We start from the raw sequence: 23971 nt of genomic DNA, 5'->3' as shown, positions 1-23971 counted from the left end.
GACAATCTCTTTCGAAGTATCAGGGTTTCGGACGAAAACTCATCTACAAAGAGATTTCATTTTTTTGAACTTATTTGAACTCCAGATTTTTTTTTGTTCAAAATGCACCATTCAAAGCCACATCATAAATTTTCAACCCTTTCTGACTTCATTTGGTATTTTTCATGCAAGTCTCCCTAGGATTTTCCTAGGGAGATCCAATCTGCTTGGCCGCCGCCCCCTAGGGGAAACCCTGGGGCGCCTCCCCCTCTCCCCTTGCCCCTATATATAGTGGAGGGGTGGGAGAGCAGCCGCACCTCTTCCCTGGCGCAGCCCTCCCTCCTCATACTCCTCCTCCTCCTCCGTAGTGCTTAGCGAAGCTCTGCCGGAGAACCACGAGCTCCATTGCCACCGCGCCGTCGTGCTGCTGGAGTTCTCCCTCAACTTCTCCTCTCCCCTTGCTGGATCAAGAAGGAGGAGACGTCCCCGGGATGTACGTGTGTTGAACGCGGAGGCGCTGTCCGTTCGGCGCTAGATCGGATCTTCCGCGATTTGAATCGCCGCGAGTACGACTCCATCAACCGCGTTCTTGTAACGCTTCTGCTTAGCGATCTTCAAGGGTATGAAGATGCACTCCCTCTCGCTCGTTGCTAGCATCTCCTAGATTGATCTTGGTGACACGTAGCAAATTTTTGAATTATTGCTACGTTCCCCAACAGTGGCATCATGAGTTAGGTCTATGCGTAGATTCTATGCACGAGTAGAACACAAAGTAGTTGTGGGCGATGATTTGTTAAATTTGCTTGCCGTTACTAGTCTTATCTTGATTCGGCGGCATTGTGGGATGAAGCGGCCCGGACCGACCTTACACGTACACTTACGTGAGACAGGTTCCACCGACTGACATGCACTTGATGCATAAGGTGGCTAGCGGGTGTCTGTCTCTCCCACTTTAGTCGGATAGGATTCGATGAAGAGGGTCCTTATGAAGGGTAAATAGCAATTGGCATATCACCGTTGTGGACTTTGCGTAGGTAAGAAACGTTCAGCCACGTAAAACATGCAACAACAATTAGAGGACATCTAACTTGTTTTTGTAGGATATGCTATGTGATGTGATATGGCCAAAAGGATGTGATGAATTATATATATTTGATGTATGAGATTGATCATGTTCTTGTAATAGGAATCACGACTTGTATGTCGATGAGTATGACAACCGGCAGGAGCCATAGGAGTTGTCTTAATTTATTGTATGACCTGCGTGTCAATGAAAAACGCCATGTAATTACTTTACTTTATTGCTAACCGTTAGCCATAGTAGTAGAAGTAATAGTTGGCGAGACAACTTCATGAAGACACGATGATGGAGATCATGGTGTCATGCTGGTGACGAAGGTGATCATCCCGCGCCTCGCAGATGGAGATCAAAAGGCGCAAGATGATACTGGCCATATCATGTCACTTTATGATTTGCCTGTGATGTTTACATCTTATTTGCTTAGAACGACGGTAGCATAAATAAGATGATCCCTCACTAAAATTTCAAGAGACGTGTTCCCCCTAACTGTGCACCGTTGCGAAGGTTCGTTGTTTCGAAGCATCGCGTGATGATCGGGTGTGATAGATTCTAACGTTCGCATACAACGGGTGTAAGCCAGATTTACACATGCGAAACACTTAGGTTGACTTGACGAGCCTAGCATGTACAGACATGGCCTCGGAACACAAGAGACCGAAAGGTCGAACATGAGTCGTATAGTAGATACGATCAACATGGAGATGTTCACCGATGATGACTGGTCCGTCTCACGTGATGATCGGACACGGCCTAGTTGACTCGGATCATGTATCACTTAGATGACTAGAGGGATGTCTATCTGAGTGGGAGTTCATTAAATAATTAGATGAACTTAATTATCATGAACATAGTCAAAAGGTCTTTTCAAATTATGTCGTAGCTTACGCTTTAGTTCTACTGTTTAAGATATGTTCCTAGAGAAAATTTAGTTGAAAGTTGATAGTAGCAATTATGCGGACTGGGTCCGTAAACTGAGGATTGTCCTCATTGCTGCACAGAAGGCTTATATCCTTAATGCACCGCTCGGTGTGCTGAACCTCGAGCGTCGTTTGTGGATGTTGCGAACATCTGACATACACGTTTTCATGACTACGTGATAGTTCAGTGCGTAATGTTGAACGGTTTAGAATTGAGGCACCAAAGACATTTTGAAACGTCGCGGAACATATGAGATGTTCCAAGAGCTGAAATTGGGAGTTTAGGCTCGTGCCCACGTCAAGAGGTATGAGACCTCTGACAAGTTTCTTAAGCCTGCAAACTAAGGGAGAAAAGCTCAACCGTTGAGCATGTGCTCAGATTGTCTGAGTACTACAATCGCTTGAATCGAGTGGGAGTTAATCTTCCAGATGAGATAGTGATGGTTCTCCAAAGTTACTGCCACCAAGCTACTAGAGCTTCGTGATGAACTATAACAAATCAGAGATAGATATGATGATCCTTGAGCTATTCGTGATGTTTGACACCACGAAAGTAGAAATCAAGTAGGAGCATCAATTGTTGATGGTTAGTAAAACCACTAGTTTCAAGAAGGGCAAGGGAAAGAAGGGATACTTCATGAAACGGCAAATCAGTTGCTGCTCTAGTGAAGAAACCCAAGGTAGAACCCAAACCCGAGACTAAGTGCTTCTGTAATGAGGGGAACGGTCACTGAAGCAGAACTACCCTAGATACTTGGTAGATCAGAAGGCTGGTAAGGTCGACAGAAGTATATTGGATATACATTATATTAATGTGTACTTTACTCGTATTCCTAGTAGCACCAGGGTATTAGATACCGGTTCGGTTGCTAAGTGTTGGTAACTCGAAATAAAAAGCTACGGAATAAATGGAGACTAACTAAAGGTGAGATGACGATATGTGTTGGAAGTGTTTCCAAGGTTGATGTGATCAAGCATCGCATGCTCCCTCTACCATCGAGATTGGTGTTAAACCTAAATAATTGTTATTTGATGTTTGCACTGAGCATAGACATGATTGAATTATGTTTATCGCAATATGGTTATTCATTTAAGGAGAATAATGGTTACTCTGTTTATTTGAATAATACCTTCAATGGTCTTGCACCTAAAATGAATGGTTTATTGAATCTCGATCGTAGTGATACACATGATCATGCCAAAAGATATAAGATAGTAATGATAGTACCACATACTTGTGGCACTGCCATTTGAGTCATATTGGTATAAAATGCATGAAGAAGCTCCATATAGATGGATCTTTGGACTCACTCGTTTTTGAAAAGATTGAGACATGGGACCCATGTCTATTGGTATATATGCATGAAGAAACTCCATGCAGATGGATCGTTTGGACTCACTTGGTTTTGAATCACTTGAGACATGCAAATCATACCACATGGGCAAGATGACTGAAAGGCCTCATTTTCAGTAAGATGAAACAAGAGAGCAACTTGTTGGAAGTAATACATTTGATGTGTGCAGTCCAATGAGTGCTGAGGCACGCAGTGGATATCGTTATGTTCTTACTTCACAGATGATTTGAGTAGATGCTAAGAATATTTACTTGATGAAACACAAGTATGAATTATTGAAAGGTTCAAGTAATTTCAGAGTGAAGTTGAAGATCGTCGTGACAAGAGGATAAAATGTCTATGATATGATCATAGAGATATCTGAGTTACGAGTTTGGCACACAACTAAGACATTGTGGAAATTGTTTCACAACTAATACCGCCTGGAACACCATAGTGTGATGGTGTGTCCGAACATCATAACTGCACCCTATTGGATATGGTGCATACCATGATGTCTCTTATCGAATTACCACTATCGTTTATGGGTTAGGCATTAGAGACAACCGCATTCACTTTAAATAGGGCACCACGCAATTCCGTTGAGACGACACCGTATGAACTATGGTTTAGAGAAACCTAAGCTGTCGTTTCTTAAAAGTTTGGGGCTGCGACGCTTATGTGAAAAAGTTTCAGGATGATAAGCTCGAACCCAAAGCGGATAAATGCATCTTCATAGAATACCCAAAATAGTTGGGTATACCTCCTATTTCAGATCTGGAAGCAAAAGTGATTGATTCTAGAAACGGGTCCTTTCTCGAGGAAAAGTTTCTCTCGAAAGAATTGAGTGGGAGGATGGTGGAGACTTGATGAGGTTATTGAACCATGATTTCAACTAGTGTGTAGAAGAGCACAGGAAGTTGTTCCTGTGGCACCTACACCAATTGAAGTGGAAGCTTATAATAGTGATCATGAAACTTCGGATCAAGTCACTACCAAACCTCGTAGGACGACAAGGATGCATGGTACTTCAAAGTGGTACGTAATCCTGTCTTGGAAGTCATGTTGCTAGACAACAATGAACCTACGAGCTATGGAGAAGCGATGATGGGCCCGGATTCCGACGAATGGCTCAAGGCCATAAAATCCGAGAGAGGATCCATGTATAAAAACAAAGTGTAGACTTTGGAAGAACTACTTGATGGTCGTAAGGCTGTTGGGTGCAGATGGATTTTAAAAGGAAGACAGACAATGATGGTAAGTGTCACCATTAAGAAAGCTCGACTTGTCGTTAAGATGTTTTCCGGCAAGTTCAAGGAGTTGACTGCGATGAGACTTTCTCACTAGTAGCGATGCTAAGAGTCTGTTGGAATTATATTAGCAGTTACTGCATTATTTATGAAATCTTGCAGATAGGATGTCAAAACATTGTTTCCTCGACGATTTTCTTGAGGAAAGGTTGTATGTGATACAACCAGAAGGTTTTTTCAATCCTGAAAGATGCTAACAAGTATGCAAAGCTCCAGCAATCCTTCAAAGGACTGGAGTAAGCATCTCGGAGTTGGAATGTACGCTTTGATGAGATGATCAAAGATTTTGGGTTTATACAAAGTTTATGAGAAACTTGTATTTCCAACGAAGTGAGTGGGAGCACTATAGATTTTTGATGAGTATATGTTGTTAACATATTGTTGATCAGAAATGATGTAGAATTTCTGGAAAGCATACAGGGTTATTTGAAAAGTGTTTTTCAATGGAAAACCTGGATTAAGCTACTTGAACATTGAGCATCAAGATCTATAAGGATAGATCAAAAACGCTTAATAGTACTTTCAAAGTGAATACATACCGTGACAAGATTTTGAAGGAGTTCAAAATAGATCAGCAAAGAAGGAGTTCTTGGCTGTGTTACAAGGTGTGAGTATTGAGTAAGACTCAAGACCTGACCACGGCAGAAGAGAGAGAAAGGACAAAGGTCGTCCCCTATACTTTATACGTAGGTCTACAGTATGCTATGCTGTGTACCGCACCTGAAGTGTGCCTTGCCATGAGTTAGTCAAGGGGTACAATAGTGATCCAGGAATGGATCACATGACAGCGGTCGAACTTATCCTTAGTAACTAGTGGACTAGGGAATTTTCTCGATTATGGAGGTGGTAAAAGAGTTCATCGTAAAGGGTTACGTCGATGCAAACTTTGACACTAATCCGGATGACTCTGAGTAGTGAACCAGATTCGTATAGTAGAGCAGTTATTTGGAATAGCTCCAAGTAGCGCGTGGTAGCTACATCTACAAGATGACATAGAGATTTGTAAAGAACACACGGATCTGAAAGGTTCAGACCCGTTGACTAATAACCTCTCTCACAAGCGAGATATGAACAAACCCCATGGGTGTTGGATTCATTACAATCACATAGTGATGTGAACTAGATTATTGACTCTAGTGCAAGTGGGAGACTGTTGGAAATATGCCCTAGAGGCAATAATAAAATGGTTATTATTGTATTTCCTTGTTCATGATAATTGTCTATTGTTCATGCTATAATTGTATTAACTGGAAACCGTAATACATGTGTGAATACATAGACCACAACATGTCCCTAGTAAGCCTGACAAGACCCATCATTAGGAGAATCATGTGATGGACAAGACCCAATCCTAAGCATAGCACAAGATCGTGTAGTTCGTTTGCTAAGAGCTTTTCTAATGTCAAGTATCGTTTCCTTAGACCATGAGATTGTGCAACTCCCGGACACCGTAGAAATGCTTTGAGTGTACCAAACGTCACAACGTAACTGGGTGGCTATAAAGGTGCACTACAGGTATCTCTGAAAGTGTCTGTTGGGTTGGCACGAATCGAGACTAGGATTTGTCACTCCGTATGACGGAGAGGTATCTCTGGGCCCACTCGGTAATGCATCATCATAATGAGCTCAATGTGACTAAGGAGTTAGCCACGGGATCATGCGTTACGGAACGAGTAAAGAGACTTGCCGGTAACAAGATTGAACGAGGTATTGGGATACCGACGATCGAATCTCGGGCAAGCAACATGCCGATAGACAAAGGGAATTGTATACGGGATTGATTGAATCCCCGACATCGTGGTTCATCCGATGAGATCATCGTGGAACATGTGGGAGCCAATATGTTATCCAGATCCCGCTATTGGTTATTGGCCGGAGAGGTGTCCTGGTCATGTCTGCATGGTTCCCGAACCCGTAGGGTCTACACACTTAAGGTTCGGTGACGCTAGAGTTGTTATGGGAAATAGTATGTGGTTACCGAAGGTTATTCGGAGTCCCGGATGAGATCTCGGACATGACGAGGAGTTCCGGAATGGTCCGGCGGTGAAGATCAATATATTGGACGAAGGGTATTGGAGTCCGGAAGTGTTCCGAGGGTACCAGGCTATGGCCAGCATGACCGAAAGGTGTTTCGGGAGCCCCGACAAGTGTTGGAGGGCCTCATGGGCCAAAGGGGAAGGGGCAAACCAGCCCACTAAGGGGTGGTGCGCCCCCCACACCCTTTCCCATGTTACTTGGGGAGGTGGGGCGCCTCCACCTGGCTTGGGAGGCAAGCCTCCACCTGCTTGGCTTGGGGGGCAAGTCTCCCTAGGATTTTCCTAGGGAGATCCAATCTGCTTGGCCGCCGCCCCCTAGGGGAAACCCTAGGGCGCCTCCCCCTCTCCCCTTGCCCCTATATATAGTGGAGGGGTGGGAGAGCAGCCGCACCTCTTCCCTGGCGCAGCCCTCCCTCCTCATACTCCTCCTCCTCCTCCTCCGTAGTGCTTAGCGAAGCTCTGCCGGAGAACCACGAGCTCCATTGCCACCACGCCGTCGTGCTGCTGGAGTTCTCCCTCAACTTCTCCTCTCCCCTTGCTGGATCAAGAAGGAGGAGACGTCCCCGGGCTGTACGTGTGTTGAACGCGGAGGCGCCGTCCGTTCGGCGCTAGATCGGATCTTCCGCGATTTGAATCGCCGCGAGTACGACTCCATCAACCGCGTTCTTGTAACGCTTCCGCTTAGCGATCTTCAAGGGTATGAAGACGCACTCCCTCTCGCTCGTTGCTAGCATCACCTAGATTGATCTTGGTGACACGTAGGAAAATTTTGAATTATTGCTACGTTCCCCAACAGTACTATCAGGCAATTCGTTATCCTTTGGAAGCTTCTTCTTCAATATTTTCAGTACCTTCCCAAATCCTTGGATAGTTATACCATTCTCTGCCTTCCATAGCAGCAATTCCATTGTGTAATCCTCTAACATGCGATCGAACTTCAACATCTCCCTTTCACTATCGCATTCTCTCTGTGCATCAACAATGACCGGGCGAAGATCATCATCGGGCACATCGTCTGGTTCCTCTTGATCTTCAGCTTCCCCCATTGCACCATCACCGTATTTAGGGGGCGGATAGTTGTCATCATCCTCTTCTTCGTCGTTGTCTTCCATCACAACCCCTCTTTCTCCGTGCTTGGTCCAGACATTATAGTGTGGCATGAAACCCTTCTCAAGCAGGTGGATGTGAAGAGTTTTCGAGTCAGAGTAAGCCTTCGTATTCTCACAGATAGGGCATGGACAACAGATAAAACCATTCTGCTTGTTTGCCTCAGCCACTTCGAGAAAATTATGCAGGCCCTTAATGTACTCGAAGGTGCGTCTGTCACCGTACATCCATTGTCGGTTCATCTGCGTGCATTATATATAATTAAGTAGGTCAAAAACCATTACAGAACATCATGAATAGAGAAATGACCAAATTAATAGAAGTTCATCATCACATTAAAACCAAAGTGCAGTAGTAATCAAATGTTATTAATGAAAAAATAAGTACATAAAGTTCATACATAGTTCTCATTAAGCGACATATAGCTCTCTAGAGCATCTAATTAAACCATACATTGAAACTATGTAAACCATTTCAATGCAACAACAAATGCGATTATAGTTGCAACTAAGGTAACAATTGATCCAACGGTATAATGATACCAAGCCTCAGTATGAACGGCATATTTTTTAATCTTTCTAATCTTCAAGCGCATTTTATCCATCTTGATCTTGTGATCATTGACGACATCCGCAATATGCAACTCCAATTCCATATTCTCCTCCTCAATTATTTTCAATTTTTCAACTAAATTTAACCTCTCGACAAGAGGTCGGTTGGAATTTTCAGTTCACATACCTCCTAGATAAAAACATCTATGTCACGTTGGTCGGCATAATTGTCATAAACACTAAATGAAACAAATAGTTGTAAAAGATAATATACCACATCTGAATCATAGACAGAACGAGGGCCGACGGGGGCGGATACCAAAACCATCGCACTATATAATAACAAACAATAATAAAATTAAGAAAATTATACAAGTATCTATCTAAATCATACAAGTAAGAAATTTTTTCTTTTAGAAAGAAGATAAGAAGAAGAGGCTCACCCCGGTGGTGCCGGCGACGAGATCAGTGCGGGCGATCAACGGCGGTGAGGACGGGGACGGGACAGGACGGACCGGCAAACCTAGAGAAATCTTGAGAAACATGGAGTTTGGACAAGGAGCTTCGAGAGGAGAAAGCTTAAGTGTGGCTCGGTCATTTCATGAAACACCTCATGTGCATAGGAGGTGAGCTAGAGCAATACACACCTCTCCCACGGCAGGCCAAAAAACAGAGCAGTGGCTCTGTTCACGGTCAGGGGCGGGGGTATATATAGGGATATCTTTAGTCCCGGTTTGTGGCTAAAACCGAGACTAAGGGATAACATTTGGTCCCCGTTCCAGCCACCAACCGGTACTATAGGTGCTGGGCCAGGAGCGAGGCCCATTGGTCCCAGTTCATGTCTGGAACCGGGACCATAGGGTCAGACGAACCGGGACCATAGGGTCAGACGAACCGGGACCAATGGCCTCCCGAGGCCCGGCCGGCGCCCTGTCCTCACGAACCGGGACTGATGCACCCTTTGGTCCCGGTTCGTGAGTGAACCGGGATTAATGCCCTTACCCAGGCCTCAAGCAAAGCCCTGTTTTCTACTAGTGAAGATCTCCATAGATCGTCCATGTAAGGTCTGTCTGGTTGTTTCCCCACCTTTTCTCATCTTTCATTCGTAAATGGTGTGCTTGATTTTATCCCTTCTTGTGCCACTGTTTTTCCTATTGCTTTTACAGCCCACCATTTTTCCTGTCTTCTGTGCTTGTGTTTCATACTGATAGAAAAGGCTTTGAGGCGTCATTATGAGTTCTCAATTTATTCCAACTAGTTGAATGCCCGTGCGTTGCTACGGGACAAGAAACTAATGTATAGGAACGTTGATAGAAATGGCATGCGTTGCTACGAGACAAAAAAATTATGTGTAGGAAAAATGATAAAAATGTTGTTACCATTGTACAAGCCTATGCTTACGAATGCATCTGCACAAATATCGGCTTAAACTTGCTACCATTGTACGAGGTTGATAAAAACGGCATGCGTTGCTACGGGACAAAAAAATGTCATTGTAATTCACAATCATGTGCTTACAAACGCATCGGGACAAATATCGGCTTAAACTTGCTACCATTTTATGGGCAATCACCTCATGACAGTCAAGTTTCTTTCCTTGCCGATCGCATAAACATAATGCACATCCAAATTGACATAAAAATGCATGTGTGCAAAAAATCATCTTATAGTAAACATTAGGATTCCTCTTCAACTTGAAATGTGCTTTGACATCATATGGAAGCAAAAGCAGAGCAAATAGCTACTTATCACTTATTAAACTATTACAAAGTTGCTTCCCGCAAACAAATTGCAAATACAAGCATACTTTAAAAAAATAATAACAATGCAATTCTAATTTCGGAGCACACACCGATCCACTTTCTCCTTTTCTAGAAGTTGGAGGACATGATGCCGGCACCATCCCGTCCATATCTTCTAGCTAAGGTCCGGTCACTCCCGTTGTTGTCCACCTTAAATCCTCTCACTGCCTCCCTTTTTGCCCTCGTGTTAAAATTCTCAGTGCCATGCACCGGATAGCTCGATAACAACACCAATGGCAGTTTCTCTTGTCCAAATAGCTCACAATGCAATTAAGATTTTTAATTATAAGTAACGAACCAAAGTAAATGGACATTTGGGCTAGCCTAAAATCATGGAAGATTTTCAGAATTGTAATTTCCAAAGATATTAGCTACTAATGTGAAAGTATCAAGAATGGTTTGAGCTAAAATCCATATGACCATGCCTGCAAATTCCAACATTTTTAGAATCAAATTCAAGACCTTTTAGTTAGGAAGCAACCACAACATAAACCAGATTGATATATTTGTGTCACAGACAGATCTATAATACGTAAAAAAACAAAAGGCTAGATAAGTGGACTATCATCTACAGACAAAACAAGAAAGAATAGATACATGCCTTGCAAAAGTTAAGCCTCCAGGAGTAACACTATGGTGCCCAGATAGTTTCCAACATGTGCTACTGAAAACATGTTGAAAGCTCTCTAGCAAATTGTTACATGTGAAAACTATATGGGAAAATATTACATGTTGGAAACTATCTGGACAAATGTTACATGTTGAAAAACATGTTGGATACTATCTGGTAATTGGCTAATGACAACGAGGCGATGATTTTCACGGTGGCCATAAGGCGAAACACTTCCCATGGATCTTCTTCTTTGAAAGAAAAATGTAATCCTCACATGCATAGTGTTCTGCGGTTGTGACCTAATTATAGGAGATGAAATGTAAGCAACTATGCTTCATCTGTGTATGCAAGTGCATTAACATTTATTCACACTTGGAAGATTCCAACATGACTACGTGGGCGTGCAATTATCTCCTAAAATAATTAGGCGGGTATTGTTGGTTGAATAATCAGGAGCAGGGTCATAATGCCATGTCCAATATCCTGTGGTCGGAAGTAGAAAACAGAATTGGATTAGTTATTCACGAAACAAATAGGTGTAAAAACAAAGGTAATAAATTATTTGTAGATGCATAACACGTGAAATGAGTTATGTACGTACTGGTTCATATATGGTTCCTTAAGGAAACAAAAGAAGTTGTGTACAAAATAAATCAAGTAGAGAGAAGAGGCGAAACCATATGAGAAATAACAATTCAAAGATCACACAGACCTCGCTTAATTCCACTTTCCACCTAAATATTAATACAATGATAATATAGTCATACAGAAAATAAGAGATAACCAAATTGGGCATACAAACAGTAGCACTTACAATTGTTGTTCTGTATCAAAGCATTTGTTTGCCCTTGCATGGAGAACCTGCAAGTCAAGGGATGATTCTTTCTTCTTTTATTGTACTGGAAGTTGTTCCATTAGAACCAAAGACCAAGCAAAGGAGATACAATAAGCACTGATCTAATATGAGCCCAGAGTCTATTTTGTACTGAGGGCCCCTGCAGTTTTGCAACACCAACACCTACGTTGTTGTGGACTTGGACAATGGGACATGCAGACGCATGCCTTTGGTTTCAGTCCAGAAGGTGATAATGCTTGGGCCGGCAGCAAAGGCAAAACTGCAGAATTTTCATTATTTGGTCTTGTGTGCACGCCGATCTAGCTATTGTCGGCCAGCAGATGCTTTCCCTATGAATTTTGTTGCCTTAGATCGTTCCTACAACTGATGCATGGCCTCTAATGACATTCCTATCCAAGTGAGTTGAAACCTCGTCGGAGAATTTATGGTCGCGCCACCCATCGTCTCCATCTCCATCGCTATGCCCATGTATGCCGTGAACAATGTAGGACCTGCTCCGACGCGGCCACCTCCACTGCTACCATTACAGTTTCGATGGGTTTGTACTCCGGCGATGGATTAAACAATCGGACATTGTTGAAGGAATTTTTTTGTTGCGTAGAACCATTAGAAAGGAGTTATGTTGATTCTTGTTCTACGCAATGTCATATAAACACTGCCCTGCAAACAATTACCATGCATGCAAGGAACAACATATCACAATTTTTATGGCTGGAACTGGAAGCAGAAACATAAAAATGGGTGACCTTTCACCAACTGTAAAATTGATGGCGTCTAATAGTCTAGAAATATACTGTGGCTGAAGATTGTGACCAGTCTGAAATTAGCGTTTGAAGGAAGATAATGGTTATCGTGGAATTTACCGGATAGGGCACGGATCTGCCACTCCATCTAATTTCGCAGGCTGCGATGTGCTACCGCTTGAGGTCGTCGTTCACGTGGAGGACGATGACGATAGTCGGTGGGATGAAGTGGTCGAGGTGGGGCTATCCAACCTTGCCTTTGGTCGTCTAGCCGAGCTGTTGTACGCACGTCTCGCGGGTCGGCGGTCTTGGTTCGCCGATTGCTCCGGTGAGAGGACAGGTGGATCCGGGCCATAAGCCTCGGTGAGGGCGCCGTCGCAGGTGCCGACTTCGTTGTCTGCCGTGGAAACCGGAGCAAAGGGATTGAGGACGGAGGCGTAGCAGGGGTCTATGGCGAGGAAAAGAAAAACTGCATGTGAGAGGGCTGTTGATGCCAAGTTGATCGGCCAAGGAGTAGGCCGGCGGCCACGTTTTTTCTCCGGAGGAGTCGCGGTATTGGAGGAGGCCGGCGGTGGCGTTCTTTCTCGGGAGGAGTCGCGGGGTTGGGGCAAGGGGTTAGGGAAAGATGGGGCGTGGGAGGTGGGGCTTCGCTTGTGTACGTAGGCTTTTTCTTTCCTATTAAGTTTTTCTCCTTCCTTTTATCGAGCGACGAGGGCGTCGGTCGTGGCTTCGTGGGTGCCTTTTTCTCTTCTAATTTTCCAGTTTTTTTTACGGCGTGAGCGTGTGAAGAGAGGTGGTGATTGAATGAGGTGGTCGAGGGGAGGTCGAACCATCATGATGTTCGATCCCCCTTTAATAGTAGAGATCTGGTTGAACTTTTGCATTTTGCTTACCATCTGCCTAGGCACAGGTACAGGAGCAATAGGCAGCTTTCACAGGTCTGCAATCTATTCTAGTTTTGATCTTGGCTAGGCACCGCCGTAGAGGAGCAATAGCAAAAAAATAGTCCAGTTACATTCTGCATTAGTGTTTGACAAGGGCAGGGTCGGTCAGATTTTACTTACTCAATAACCCTAATTTAGGAAGTAGCATGACTTGTACACTCATCAATCAACCTTTAAACATGCGCCAGCTAGCATTACTACAAGTCGTGGTTGATTATTGGAACCGTTAACAGACACATCCAAGACACATCGATGTGACGCTAACTGAAGCTAGACATATATAGCTGGCAAGGAAGAACCAGAATGCTGCATGCAGAGCCCAGGGGTGTTAATCCTCTTTTCGAAGAAAAAAAATGATAACTACCAAAGTGAAACACCATCGATTCTCATAAAGTAATGTGATCACATTTAGATACATTATAACCGAGCACTTTTCCAGCATTCTCAGGCCACCAGCGTCGCCAACCGTCTGATCATCACTTTTGAGCCTTTCTGGTAGTTAATTAAGAACAGTAAAATTGCACCCTTCCCAGCCCTCTCAGGCCCCTGATGATTTCGGCCGTCCGATCTCGTGGTTTGCTTCTTACTGGCCGTTCGATGCAATTTTGAGTCGAGAGCTGGGGTAACTGTTCCGAGGGACGCTGCTCCGGTAGAAAAATCGGAGATCTGGGGTTAATTGGGCTTTCGACCGCACGAAGCCCATGTACTGCTCAACCTTTCTTCTCCCTTCCGTCACACTCCACCGCTTGGTCTATCTCACGTCCCCTGTCTCGCAGCGCCCCCTCCGCTCCCCGACCTCTCCTTGGGCACTCCTGACACCGCCGCCGGCAACCCTCCCTTCCGCCCGAAGTCTCCACGCTCGCGTCATGTAAAACCTTCGCTCTGTCCCGTCTCCACTTGGTATTTTTCCCTCGCCCAATCCCCGCCCACATCAAACCCTAGGGGCACGTCCGACTCCAGCGTGCCCTGTCAGATCCAATGGGGGTGGCGCTGTCGACGCGGGCGCTCTGTCGCCGGGGGCGGTAGAGCAGACGTTCGCCAACTCGAGATCCACACCACACCTCCCCCTGCGGCTGCTCTGATCGCTTCCTTTTCTGCCCATATTGTTGTTGCTTGGCTGCCTCCTCGGGCTCACTACTTGCATCTGCATCACCACGTTCAACCGTGGGGCAAGTGCTTTAGCTGATTGGGGTTCTCATATGTGCCTCTGATTTAAGCGAAGATTGTGTATCTGGCTGGCATTGATGTTCTATAGGTTGTTAGCATTTGCAATCGTGTTACTGCTTTGCCTACACAGATTCTTTGTAAGAAATAAACCCAGTTGAAATCAATGCCATGCTGTAAATTTGGTTGTAGTACGATCTGGTTTTAGGGGTCAGATTTTGTTGACATGACTACATCACTACTTTCTATCACTGGATGTAGTACTGTTTAGTATTTGAAGAATTAATCTCCGTACCTTTCTAAATTAACCAGACATATCATAATAATGAGAACCATTGTTGCCTCTGTGCGCTAACTTCCAACTCCTATATTGTGTTTACCCTTTTGATATGGCTTTTGCTAATAAAGTCTTTCTTATGTGTTGGGTTTCAGGCTTTGATGCAGCAGTTGCTGGGTGTTTCTTTGCCATTCAGACTGTATCGCGGCCCCTCAAAGGAGAAAAAGCACATCCTTTTAGGACTGCTATGATAATATTGGCATAAGTTATATCATCTACTGTATGAAATGTTTTGCTTGGAGAAAGACCAACTTTTACAGTGCTAACATATGAGCTGATATCTACTGCTGGTACATGCCCTGATTCTTTTAATATTTATTTAACTGTAAGAGTGGAGATTTATTTATCCATTACAATTTGGATATATTATCATAACCATCTTTTTCATCATGTTGTAGGACACATCTTGCATACTTTTGTATGACATCTATTGCAATTCATCAAACCCAAACACACAACTTAACGTTTTTGTTCAAAAAATTAAATTGTTCAAAAAAACTTTACGTTTTTGTTGTCACATTTGTTACAAGGCTGAGATCCAATTTTGTCACAAAGTTTAGTACTTGCCTATTCTATATAGACTTCAAGTCCTCGCCACACAAAATAGAGAACACTGCACCATATAGTGGCACATAAAGCTTGCATCTCCCATATGATAATTTGTAGTATAAATTTCTGGCTAGAGTGATTAGATGGACATAAAAGAAAATTACAACCACTGCCACGTATTTGTAGAAAGTTATAAATTTGGAAACGAATTGTAGCATCTTCTTTACTCTTATCTTCCATTTAAATGATGTTGATCTTGTCATCTTTACATGTTGCTTTCCATCCTATGCAGCTTGACTTCGATTCAAGTACATAGACCTGAATGCAAACATCATTTTGACTGGAAGGTTTTTCTTTTTGATTCTTTTAGACCAGCAAACATCATTGTGTAATTCCATCTCTGGATACTTTTGGGCAGCTCTATAATTTAGTAAACCTACTAACAACATAGTTAATTGAAATATTTTGTCTTTTTCTTCTGCTCAGCTTGCAGGTAGCAATGTACTTGAAAAGTCTAATCTGCAACCTTTCACTCAAATCCCATAAAAATAAGATGACAAACAATTTAGGCTTGTATTGCAATTTATATTATCAATTGTTTTTTGATTTATTAAATTTCCCAAGCCACCTTTTCTAACACAGTAAAGCTATGTTTAGAAGTATCCAATAATTGACTTGTGAAGAGATCAGAAACGTGCTTACCCACTATCGGAAATAATGAATGGACCTATACAATAATCAGTTGGGTACCTTATTTTAGTTTGAGGTTCATAATTTTGAAAGGTGTTATTTTTCAGTTGAACTCTGGATAGTTATTGTTGTTCTACTTACTGTTATGCAGTGTTGTCCCACCTTATGATAATTGACACACTAATAGGGAAAAGCCTCTAGCAGTGGCGCTAGTTTTTGGCCTATCAGCGCTACAGCTAAAGCTTAGCAGTAGCGCATGTTGACACGCGCTACTGCTATATCTACTTAGTAGTAGCGCGTGCTACAACAACCGCTACTGGTAATTACTAGTAGCACTTCTCTCTGCCCGCGATACAACTATTATTCCGTATTCTATTTCTTTTAAATTTTAGGTCATATTCATACACCTTTGTACAATTTTTCATACAGTAGTAATTTAGAGATTGTTTTTACATTATAATCTATACCTACTATTAAAGGAAATAGGTATTCTTGATTTGGTTTAGTCCTTTTCGTTTTCTGGGCCAGGTACTTGTACGTTGATGGGTCTTTGATTGGTCTTTTATGGGCTTTCATAGAGACCGCAAAAAATATGAAGGACACTGGAGATGGCGATGGCGTGGAGGGGGTCTGGACGCTGGCGAGTCCTTGGCGGAGCTTAGCCTCCTATTATGATGGACACGAACAAATCAAAGAGAAGAGAGGAGAGAGAGCATATCTGAAGATATAGAAAAAAGGGTCCGAGGTCAACATACAGAACAAAAAATCAGAGTTAGTACGTCCACGGGCGGAGACGGCCGAGCATGAGCATATGGCCATGGCCCCCATCGGTTGGTGCTGGAGCGGCGGCAAACCCAAGCGGTCGGAGCCCTCTCGTCTGTAGAGGTCGCCATGGCCGCCGCCCGTGGGACTCCTGGTGGCGCGCGGGTGGCCACTGGCGGTGTTGGAGCAGGGAGCGGGGGATCCATCACGCGGGTGTGTAGCCCGCCATGGCCACTGGTGGTGGTGGAGCACGGGGCCGGGGCATCCTGGCGGCGTGGTGAGCCGAGCGGCCGGAGCCCGCTCGCCTACAGCGACGGCGGCCTCGAGCAGGCCGGCCCGCCATGGCTGTGCAACGAGGGATCCGCCGGCATGCAAGGGTGTGGGATGCGCGGAGGGGAGGATCCGGCGGTGGTCGCTGCATCGGGGCTACGCCAAGCTATGCGTGGGCGCGCTGGACAGAGAAGACGAGGAGGAGGAGCAGCGCTTGGTGGTGTGAGGTAGCAGGAGGAAGATGGAGGCGGAGGAATGGAGATGTTGTGTCGATAAGGGACATGCTGTGCGGCTCGGTGGGGATTTACTGCCTATTGGTTTTTATTTAAATCAATCGTTGTTGCTGGAACCTGCTGGTGCACCGAATTACGTTAGATTTATGTGCGATTGTTCTTGGCGTTCCAACGAATGGTTATCTGCTAGGTGTCACCTCCTCACATTGGTCCATTGTGATTATTTGACTGTACCGCCTTACATTCTGATAGTAACAGTTTCAACTTAGTAGGCCATGTGCTAATATTCATGTGACTGTGATCTCAAAAATAAAAGTTCATAGAAAAGGAACAAAAACCTTCACTCAACATAGAGTTGTCTTGTACCGTGCTACCGATTGCACAAAAAAATTATCCTAAATGAGCACCTACCATAAAAGCTTTCATTTTTATGGTGATGACGGGGAATGTGTGCGGTTCGGTCTTCGGGTCAAGTTCAAATATTGCAAAAGAAAAGAAACAGAATATATTCTTGCAAACCAAGCAACCAACATATTTAAAAAAATTAAAATAGTAAAAGCATGTTTGTTTTCGAATATTGACAAAAAACGTATATAGATAACCCCACTTCAATGCACCAGTACCCTTCCATCCAAACTAAATTCATTTGCATTGAAAATCTTTTGAAATTATAAGAAAATACTTTTGAATTAGTTATTAAACTCTCAAATTACAACAATTTCACTGTCTGTAAATCCCGCTAAAAACACTCACACCATTCCTCTTCCACCCGATGATAGTGTTAAGATGAAGGAGGAGCCACCAAAGGACATCCCAACGACTTTCCCAACTTTATACTAACAATCCTTTTTTTATTGCGGACACCGAGCTTGTGTGTGTTTTTTAAGATAAAAAAGTGTTTCAAATTCTTCTTGCTTTAAAAAATTCATGTTTTAAATATGTTCACTTTTTTTAAAATGCACAACACTCCCAGAAAAATGTTCCAATTCTTTTTAACAAAATCATTTAAAATTGATCAAAAAAATTAAAATCATATTTTAAAAACATGTGTTCCATAAAATGTTCATCTTCAAAAGATGTTTCAATTCTAAAAAAATATTAAAAGTTTCAAAAATAATAATTAGTTTGAAAGAAAGAAATATTTGTGTTTTTTGAAAAAAGTAAGAGATAAAACCGATTACTAGACTATTTCATGCACCACTGCTCTTCAATGAGGTGAAAGATGTTAGGGTGGATTATTTACGTCCCCGCGTCATACTCAGAAAAGGGATAATATTATAAACTTGTAACCGATGTTTATTAGAACTGGATATAAGAAATGGCACTTACTGTCACACGCAGCATGTTTTACGATATTTTTAGCCCGTTGCAACGCACAGGCATTTGTACTAGCGAGTTATTAAATCACCAGGTGGAAGAATCGCGGATTAGTTTCAAATGCATGGATCCTAAGTGACCAAGTCATGACTTGATCACTTAGGATCCATCCACTTAAAACTAATCCACGGTTCTTTCATCCAATGATATAATAGCATACTCATCATCATCATCATCATCATATTAATATAAAAACTCTTGAATCATATCATCACCAACAACACTAGCTAATAGTCATCATAGTTATTACCACCAACACTATTTAATCATCATAGTCATAGCTAATCACCACCAACACTAGCTAATAATAATCATCATAGTCATCACCACCAACACTCATTCTAGCTAGCTAATCACTCCTACTGCTCTCTCTTAGGTAAAATATCATAGAACATGTGGAGCGCTCCTCATTCATCATATTGAAGGATGCAGATGAACATGTCTCCTAATTGTGGGTTGCGCTTCTGATTGCTGCCCCCTAGTACTTCTCTGTGATCCTTCATAATTTTGTTCCAGTCTTTGACTATTAACACTTGCTCGCTTCTAGAAATCCTGAATGCACTAATGTGCAATGTAGGATGTCTTGGCCGTATGCTAACCATGGACATGCGACCTTTAACCTTGATCCACTGAGGCACAACTATTATCGGGAGGCCCTGTAGAAGAACATCGTAGTAACATACTTAGCAATGAAGTTTAGCTTAAAAAATAATGTATGCAAAAGATGCACTGAGGACAAATAGTAAAAATCTTACCGTCTTTCCTAAATAGATGTGACCGTAGTTCAGTAAGAGCACTATTGGTCGCACGTTTTGAGTACTAAGATTTCCAAGTTTAGGAAAATAATTTGTCTTACAGTATGAAGATCCTCAAGCCATTAAACATAATGACTTGTCTCCTCGCAGTTTAGTTCAGCCTCGAGACAATAGGACATGTTTGCTTGAATGGAAATAAGCTATCAATAGAAAATTAGTTGTCAAATATTTTTGAATAAAAAATATCCAAGACATAAATATGGTTGAGAAACTTACATAATGGTAGAACTAGAGGCTTTTGCACATCGACCCAGATGTCGATATTATCTTCAATATCATCTTCCGGACGAATATCAAAGGTGATAAGCATATCAGGCTCAAATGCATAAGCCTTGCATAGTGATCTCCATTGTTTGCATTCAAAATGGGTGTAGGCGTCTGTATTGTATAATTTTGCGGGAAAACTATAACCATGCTCGGTTCTCAAGTTAACTCCTTTTACCTCCATAGTTTCCATAGTACTGAAACCAACCTTATCCAATACATATATTCTTGCATGGCAGGGGATACGCTAGTAGAATAGTAAAAAATTAAAATTATAAGTTGAAGCAAAAGAAGCAGAAGTCATGCTTAATTATGAAAAAAGACTTGTCGTTGTGACCTACTGTGTGCACTTCGAAGTTCTCATCCAGCTTGATGCTGAAGCGCCTACCACCAACTGGGTGAGGCCTGTCGCACAGGCTGCGGTCGTCTTCGCAGTATTCACACATACCAAATTCCTTTTCGTCGTCAGACATTTCCTATGTTCATAGTTGAAACATTAATTAAAAATCAACCAAAGGCAACTACCAGGAAACTTAACACACAGATCACTATTACTCAATATGCAATGCGTTTGTCGGGACCCCGATCCTAAGTCACACCGATCTAGCATGTAACACATCATATCACTTTGCGGCCTCACGCACGGTATTTCCACGGGTGCCACCTTACCTGGCCCAGGACCGTTTGCGCCTTTTGGCTCACGTATATGATAGTACCGCTAGCATCCATATGACAAAGAACCCGGGCCGACCACATGACTAGTCATAAACCCAAGGTGGCGCTAACTTACAGGGACAGGCATACATGACCCAGCAACGAATGTGTCGATCAACAACGTATGAACCCAAGTCGTAGCAAGCTTCAATGACTTAAAGGAACAACGTGTGACATTTCCCCGAAGGGACAGACCCAGGAATGAAGAAGGACACATGCCGGACAGCCTAAGTGTTCCGGAGCAGTAGCAAGCTACCATGGCTCAGTGGAAGCACTAGGAGATATTTCCCGGTAAGAGAGGCTACCAAGAATAAACAACTAGGTTGTCGGATCCAACACATACCAAGCATTTCAATAATCATACACACAATATGCTCGATATGTGCAAATACAACATGGCATCACAACATGACTCTACAACTCAGAGTATTTATTCAATAGGCTCCGAGGAGCCAAGTATTACAAACATGGGTCTCATGACCCAACATTTAGATCATACAAAAAATGGAAGCATAACATGTCTAAGTACAGACAACTACAAATGAAAAGGGCTGGAAAGCCTGACTATCTACAAGACCCTCCAGAGGGCACAAGATCGTAGCTGAGGTAACAAGCTAAACGTCGAAGTCCATGCGGAACTACTAGTGAGACTGGAGTCTCAATGCAAAACATAAAATTAAGCAAACATGAGTACAAATGTACCCAGCAAGACTTACATCAGAACTATCTACATATGCATCATTATCAACAAAGGGATGGTGGGATTTAACTGCAGCAAGCTAACTTTGACTCAGTGGCTATCCTGAACTACGACTGCACGCATCTCTTTTGAGGTGGATCCGCTCCCGTCTCCCTATGAGAACGCCATGCATAGCACTCACGCTTATCTTGCGCATTTTAGAGTATCCACTTTCGCTTGTCTATGAACTGTATAGGAAACCTAGAGGTCCTTAACCAAGGATGCGGCTATTCGAATAGATGATGTTAACCCTGCAGGGGTGTACTTCTTCACACACGCTTTCACCACTTATCACCGATTACACGACATGTACTCGGCAACCTTCAAGCGGAAGCCAAGCGAGGGTGTCGGCCACGACCTGACTAACCACACAAGTCCCTAGTCCAGGTTTATCGCCTATTTAGGTTCCATCCGCAGGGAGTCGGCCGAGGTTTCCACATACGGCCCCGAACAATGTGTATAGGGTTCCGAGACACGAAACAGGCGCCCGGCATACCCGGCCACGTGCCTACCGCATCACAGCCCACCCCTCGGGTCCGCGCTGCGCACGGCCTCCAGCATACTACAAACACCAGAAACTACTTGAAACTCCCGGATAGAGGACATGGGCGGTTAATAAGTCGAGAGGGTCCATTGGTTTCAGGCCCAACGGTTTCAATGAGACAACCCACCATGTACTCCTACATGGCCTCTCACCGCTACCTTTACCAAATCGTGTTCACACAATTAGCTCACACACAGTAGGACATGTTCATCACCATTCCAACTCATTCCCGATGAATCAGACCTGACTCAACTCTAAGCAGTAGCCGGCATGACAAACAAGCATGAATGAGTAGGCACATCACGGCTCAAACAACTCCTACTCATGCTAGTGGGTTTCATCTATTTACTGTTGCAATGACAGGTCATGTAGAGGAAAGGGGTTCAACTACCGCAGCATGTAACAGATGAATCGTTGTTGTTCTAATGCAGTAAACGAGAGAAGGAGCGAGAGAGTGGGATTGTATCGGAATGAACAAGGGGGTTTTGCTTGCCTGGCACTTCTGAAGATGGTATAACTCTTCATCGGTGTCATCGAACACATCGTCGGAACATCGTCTACTGAGAGGGGACAAATACCGGCAAACAAGGAGGAACACATTCAATGCAATGCTCAATATGATGCATGATCATGACATGGCAAAATGAGTGTGTTGGGCTAATGCAACTACAACCAGATGGGTTTGAGTCATTTTGAACCAAAGGTTCAACCCCAAACTCAAATTATGAATTTAAATAGTGCCTTATCATGTTTTGCACTAAACAGCAAGGCTAATTTATTTAAACATGCATGAAACCAGTATAGATGGATAGATTGGATTTTTCTGATCATTTTTCATATATAAATCATTGCATTTGGGGTTACAGATTAATTTCTATGATTTGTAGAAGTTAGCACTATTTTCTGGAATTTCCTGAATAAGAATAAATTCAGAAAAAGCCATTACTGCGTCAGCGTTGCGTCAGCAGGTCAACTGTGTGGTCCGGTTCAAACCTGACCAGTGGGACCCACTAGTCAATGAAACAACTAATTAATAGAGTTACTTAGTGTTAAGTTAAATACTAACCTAAGTTAAATAGGGCCTGGGCCCACATGTCAGTGAGTTAGTGGCTTAACTAAAATTAGTTATTAACTTAACCAAAAAGTTAACACGGCCGGGCCCACACGTCAGCGACCCTAGGGAGGTCAAACAGGGGTCAAACCAGGGTCAACTCGCCGGAGTTGACCCGCGGCTCGTCACCGGCGACGCTAGAGACGACGGAGGGGCTAGGGTTCCTTCTCCGGTAGGCAAATGGCCGGCGGAGGGCATCTACGTGACGCGGGCACTCGTCCGCATCGAGTGGTGGCTGTGGTTGGGCCTGGGATGGCCGGAGTCGTCACCGGCGTCGACCTTGGCGGTCGCCGGAGCTCGGGGTCGACGCTACGGCTGGCGGGGTAGCTTGTGCGGGGCAACTACGTGCTCTACGCGGCGCGGGGAGGAAGTTGGACACGACGGCCGGACCGCAGGTGGCCGGAGACACGTCGGCGGCAAGCACAGGTGGCGGCGCGTGCGGGCGAGTAAGGTGCGGTGGCTACTGCGCACGAGGGTGAGAACGGAGAGGGGGAGAAGGTTGAGTGGCTCACGGCGAATGCAGGGGAGCGAACGTGTCAGGACCGGTTTTCGGGATATTAATTTCCCAGAAAATGGCCCTTGTGCTCACCAGCCCCGGGATTACTGTTAGCTGATGAGGCACCAACTTGATACAGAAATTGCAAGCAAAGTACAAAATATGTAGTACAAGACCATTGTGGGCTATGAGTACAACAAATGGTTTCTAGTGGTTGATGGCGGAAGCGGTTTGCAGAACATCAGCGCCCATGGGACTCAATTTCCCACAGGAACAGCTGACCTGGATAACTCCTATCTTCGCGAGGCTGCTATCACCGTTGCTTAGGTTTCGGGGCTATCATCGCAACGCTCCTCTCCAAGCAATAAATCTGGCCAAGACAATAGCCAGGGACAAGCCAGTGAGTACTTTTGAATGTACTCGCAAACATTATAAACACGGGTATAATACAACGAATGATAATCATGCTCTGAAATATTCTATGATCACAATGTCAGTCACGAAATAAACAAAATCCATGATGCACGCATGCAGGTTGTTCATATAAAACATGCCTATGCAATCAGAGAATAGAAATAGAATGCACCGATCGGGTGTCTGAAACGACGCCTCGAAAGGATAATAGTATAAAGC

This window comes from Aegilops tauschii, chromosome 7, assembly GCF_002575655.3.
Source record: "Aegilops tauschii subsp. strangulata cultivar AL8/78 chromosome 7, Aet v6.0, whole genome shotgun sequence".
Lineage (NCBI taxonomy): Eukaryota > Viridiplantae > Streptophyta > Magnoliopsida > Poales > Poaceae > Aegilops > Aegilops tauschii.
Note: the sequence above shows the minus strand (reverse complement) of the source record.